Source organism: Physeter macrocephalus, chromosome 11 (genome assembly GCF_002837175.3).
Source record: "Physeter macrocephalus isolate SW-GA chromosome 11, ASM283717v5, whole genome shotgun sequence".
In the NCBI taxonomy this organism is placed as follows: domain Eukaryota; kingdom Metazoa; phylum Chordata; class Mammalia; order Artiodactyla; family Physeteridae; genus Physeter; species Physeter macrocephalus.
Genome location: NC_041224.1, coordinates 155615952 through 155621723, shown reverse-complemented (window position 1 = coordinate 155621723; position 5772 = coordinate 155615952). Strand labels below are relative to the sequence as shown.

Sequence of the window (5772 nt, the reverse complement as noted above, 5' to 3'; positions counted from 1 at the left end):
CTACCAGCGCCCCCCCCCCACCCCCCACGTGTCCCGTGTGGCTGCTGGTACAGCACCTTTCAATTCCTCCCTCTTTGCCGGGCCGAGGGAGTGGACTCAGGCTCAGGGGCACGTTCCCTACTCTGCTCCGGGAGAAGCCCCACCCCGCTTTGTGGGAAATTCTTCCCATCCTCTCCTCCCCACAGCCCCTTCTTGTGCCATGGGCCTGCCTCCCCGGTGACCAGGGAAAGAGGAACGGTGAGAGAGGAAGGAAAGCCCAAACTGGTGGTACCCACGCCTGGGGCTGTCCTACCCCCTCCCCGTCCCCAGCTTCCACTGCACTTGGCTGCCTGCCCTCCTGCCTCTTGGGGGAACTGAGCTTCAGAGAAGAAAAAAAAAATGATGAGGGGTGGCAGGGATAAGAAGTAACCTCCATTCTCGACCTGCCCTGCAGCGTGTACACTATTTCTCCCTGCCTGCGGGCTCCCGAATTTAAAGATGTGGACCAAGGCCTGAGGGCACTGCAGGGGCAAGGAGAGCCCTGCGGCCAACCACACACTCCAGGAAGGGGAGTGTTTGGAAATGAAGGGCCAGCTCCTATCTATCAGGTTAAGAGCCGGGACAGCAGTTTGCAAACCAGAGGGGAACTCAGCAGCAGCAGGGATTCCTGGGCCCCATCTTGCATTTCTTTTTCTTTTCTTTTTTTTTTTTTACATCTTTATTGGAGTATAATTGCTTTACAATGGTGTGTTAGTTTCTGCTTTATAACAAAGTGAATCAGCTATACATATACATATATCCCCATATCTCTTCCCTCTTGCGTCTCCCTCCCTCCCACCCCTCTAGGTTGCCACAAAGCACTGAGCTGATCTCCCTGTGCTATGTGGCTGCTTCCCACTAGCTATCGGTTTTACATTTGGTAGTGTATATATGTCCATGCCACTCTCTCACTTTGTCCCAGCTTCCCCTTCCCCTTCCCCGTGTCCTCAAGTCCATTCTCTAGTAGGCCTGTGTCTTTATTCCCATCCTGCCCCTAGGTTCTTCATGACCATCTTTTTTTTTTTTTTTTTTTTAGATTCCATATATATGTGTTAGCATACAGTATTTGTTTTTTTCTTTCTGACTTACTTCACTTTGTATGACAGTCTTTTTTTTTTCTTAGATTCCATATATATGTGTTAGCATACAGTATTTGTTTTTCTCTTTCTGATTACTTCACTCTGTATGACAGAGTCTAGGTCCATCCACCTCACTACAAATAACTCAATTTTGTTTCTTTTTATGGCTGAGTAATATTCCATTGTATATATGTGCCACATCTTCTTTATCCATTCATCTGTCGATGGACACTTAGGTTGCTTCCATGTCCTGGCTATTGTAAATAGAGCTGCAATGAACATAGTGGTACATGACTCTTTTTGAATTATGGTTTTTTTCAGGGCATATGCCCAGTAGTGGGATTGCTGGGTCGGATGGTAGTTCTACTACAGCTAATCAATGAATTTGGTAAAGTAGCAGGATACAAAATTAATGCACATAAGTCTCTTGCATTCCTATACACTAATGATGAAAAATCTAAAAGAGAAATTAAGGAAACATTCCCACTTACCATTGCACCACAAAGAATAAAATACCTAGGAATAAACCTACCTAAGGAGACAAAAGACCTGTATGCAGAAAACTATAAGACACTGATGAAAGAAATTAAAGATGATACAAACAGATGGAGAGATATACCATGTTCTTGGATTGGAAGAATCCACATTGTGAAAATGACTATACTACCCAAAGCAATCTACAGATTCAATGCAATCCCTACCAAACTACCACTGGCATTTTTCACAGAACTAGAACAAAGAATTTCACAATTTGTATGGAAACACAAAAGACCTCAAATAACAATTTCTTATGTAAGATGGGCATCTCCCCATCACCCCGGCAGGTGAGAGGTGACAGAACCATGCTGGTGGTCTTTCACTGAGCCCGGCCTTCAGCTCTCAAGGCTTTCCCGAGACCCAAAGTTTGTGGGAGAAGGGCAGGGAGCTCATGGGCAGAAAGCAGGCAGGCCCTGGGTAGGAATGCTTGGTGCTGTTCCCTTCAGCCTTCAAGACCAAGTGCTCATCTTGTTCCTCTAGCTCCTGACTCAGAGGCTTGAGGGTTTGCCAACTGCACTGTGGCTACAGGTGGAGGGAAGCGGACTCCCTCCTCCAGGGCCCTTTGTTTCAGGAAGAAGTTTCTTTAACCCCATATGGTCCAAGAGTAGTTTGCAGGAGGCCCTTTAAGGAGGGAACAAGTCAGTTACCAGCCCTAGTAGGGTTCCTCCCCACCTTCCCAAGATGGGAGAAGCCTAGGAAGGAGGATCAGTCTTAAGCTGCGTGGCATGGCTGGCACTGGAATGAAAACAAAACTGGGCATCGAACATTCACTAATTAAATACTAAAATCCAGGACACACACATGTGAAGAATTAAGAGCCCCACTTCCTTACTCCTCTGAAAAAAAGGGTGGGGGATGAAATCACCAAACTTTTTCTTCTGACTCTTATCAAATCAGGAGAGAGCAGGAGAGGGTAGCTCAGGATGAAGGAATGGGGGATGAGTTATCATAGTGGAAGGAAAAGGAAGGCAGGAATAGTTATAAATCGTCAGCTAATGAGAAATGTAAAGAGCTGACTCTTTAGGACGAAGTCACAACCACAGCTGAGGATGTTTCCTTGAGGACTAACTCCTCAGGTGTTAAAACATGTAGCATCACTCTGGGGTGGGGAGGTCAGCAGTGCCAACCCTCAGTGTGCCCTCAGCCAGGGACTCGAGGGAGGGGAAGTTATACTGGCCATTGGCTCCAACATGTGGTCAGTGTCGCTGCTTTCCCTGAAGATCTGGCCGAGCACCACTGCCTTTCTCTCCTATCCCCCTCAGGGAAGAGGGACTATATTTATACTGTACCCTAGGGGTTCTGGAAGGGAAAACTTGGGGCTAGGATTCTATGGCCTGAGAAGCCCCATCCATAAGGGCCACAGCTGGGGAGAAGTATGGGGCAGGAGAGGGGTTGGGATTTTAGGGTGCAGCTATGCTCATGAGGTAGGTACCAGAGTCAGCCTCTCACCCCTAAACTTCTCCAGTCCCGGAGGTAGCCTGGGACCTGGCCTTAGACTGTTGAGCAGGTGCGCCTGCCTGTTGACTCCTCACCACCTTTGCACCTGTTGTCTTGAGACTCGGCACAGCCCCAGACACTCCACCTGCTCCTGAGCCCCACCATCTCCCTGTGAACTTTGTGTGCTGTGTCTTGGGTCCAGGATATAAATTGTGAGCAGGGTTCATCTATTTTAAACACAGATGTTTACAAAATAAAGAATATTTCAAGTCAAAAAAATTAATTAATTAATTAATTAAATAATAAAATATATGGGACACAGGAAAAGCAGTCCTAAGAAGCAAGTTTATAGTGACACAAGCCTGTCTCAGGAAACAAAAAAAAAAATCTCAAATAAACAACCTAATCCAAGGCAATCAGCAGATTCCATGCAATTCCTATCAAAACACTAATGAAATTTTTCACAGAATTAGAACAAATAATTCTAAAATTTGTATGGAAATACAAAAGACCCCAAATAGCCAAAACAATCTTGAGGAAGTAGAACAAAACTAGAGGTATCAGTTCGTCCAGATTTCACACTATACTACAAAGCTATAGTAATCAAAACAGTATGGTACTGGCACAAAACAGACACACAGATCAACGGAACTGAATAGCAATTCAAAAATGAACCTACATTTATGTGAGCAATTAACCTATGACAAAGGAGGCAAGAACATACAATGGGGAAAAGACAGACTCTTCAATAAATGGTGTTGGGAAAACTGGACAGCTATACACAAAAGAATCAAACTCAACTACTCTCTCACACCATGCAGAAAAATAAAGTCAAAATGGATTAGACTTAAATTTAATTTAAGACCTGAAACCACAAAAATTCTAGAAGAAAATATAGGCAGTATACTGTTGGACATCAGTCTTAGTAATTTTTTTTTTTTTTTTTTTTTTGTGGTACGCGGGCCTCTCACTGTTGTGGCCTCTCCCGTTGCGGAGCACAGGCTCCGGACGCACAGGCTCACGGGCCATGGCTCATGGGCCCAGCCGCTCCGCGGCATGTGGGATCTTCCCGGACTGGGGCACGAACCCGTGTCCCCTGCATCGGCAGGCGGATTCTCAACCACTGCGCCACGGGGGAAGCCCCTTACTGATTTATTGATAAGCATACAATTTTACTGTTGGTTTTTTAAAATTTAACGGGAGGAGGAACAGCTGATGAAAAGAATTGGGTGGGGAGGGGAGAAGTGCTTTAAGTGGGTTTTTTTTTTGATATATCTCCTCAGGCAAGGGAAACAGAAGCAAAAAACAAACACATGGGACTACATCAAACTAAAAAGCTTTTGCACAGCAAAGGAAATTATCAACAAAATTAAAAGGCCAGCTATTGAATGGGAGAAGACATATCTGATAAGGGGTTAATATCCAAGATATACAAAGAACTAATACAACTCAACATCAAAAAACAACCCAATTAAAAAGGGGGCAGAGGATCTGAATAGACATTTTCCCAAAGAAGACATACAGATGGCCAACAAGTACATGAAAAAGGGAACCCTCGTGAACTGCTGGTGGGAATATAAATTGGTGCAGCCACTATGGAAAACAATATGGCGATTCCTCAGAAAAATTTTAAAATAGAACACCCAGATGATCCAGCAATTTCACTCCTGAGCATTTATTCCAAGAAAATGAAAACACTAATTCAAAAAGATATATGTACTACCGCTATATTCACTGTAGCATTATGTACAATAGCCAAGATATGTAAGCAACTTAAGTACCCATCAACAGACAAATGGATAAAGAAGATGTGGTACATATACATATATTTCAGCCATAAAAAAGAATGAAGTCTTGCCATTTGCAATGACATGTATGGAACCTAGATGATATTACACTAAGTGAAATAATTTAGACAGAGAAAGACAAATACTATATAATATCATTTACATGTGGAATCTAAAAAGCAAAACAAATGAACAAACAAAACAGAAACAGAGTCACAGATACAGAGAACAACCAGATGGTTACCAGAGGGGAGGGAATGGGGGAGAGGAAAGGAACAGGTGAGAGAGATTAAGAGGTACAAACTTTCAGTTAGAAAATAAATGAGTCAAAGGAATGAAATGTATGGTGTGGGGAATACAGTCAATAACTATGTAATCTCTTTGTATGGTGACAGATCCAAATTAGATTTATCTTGGGGATCATTTTGAAATGTATAGAAACATCAAATCACTATGTTGTGTATAGGAACTAACATAGTGTAGTAGGTCAATAATACTTCAAACACAAACAAGCATGCAAACTCATAGAAAAAGAGACCAGATTTGTGGTTACCAGAGGTGGGGATGGGGAAGGGGGAGGGAGAATGGGACGAAAGTAGTGAAAATGTACAAACTTCCAGTTATAAGTAAGTACTAGGGATGTAATGTACAATATGATAAATATAATGAACACTGCTGTATGTTATACATGCAAGTTGTTGAGATTAAATCCTAAGGGCCTAGTGGGAAGCAGCCGCATGGCACAGGGAGATCAGCTCAGTGGTTTGTGACCACATAGAGGGGTGGGATAGGGAGGGTGGGAGGGAGGGAGACACAAGAGGGAAGAAATATGGGAACATATGTATATGTATAACTGATTCACTTTGTTGTAAAGCAGAAACTAACACACCATTGTAAAGCAATTATACTCCAAT

The 5772-nt window shown here is 43.4% G+C and overlaps 1 protein-coding gene across 1 annotated transcript in view; it reads right to left on the bottom strand.

Moving 5' to 3' along the window:
• FLVCR2 (FLVCR choline and putative heme transporter 2) overlaps positions 1 to 5772 on the bottom strand; it is a 72939-nt gene that overhangs the window by 8863 nt on the left and 58304 nt on the right. The gene's annotated exons all lie outside the window — the stretch shown is intronic.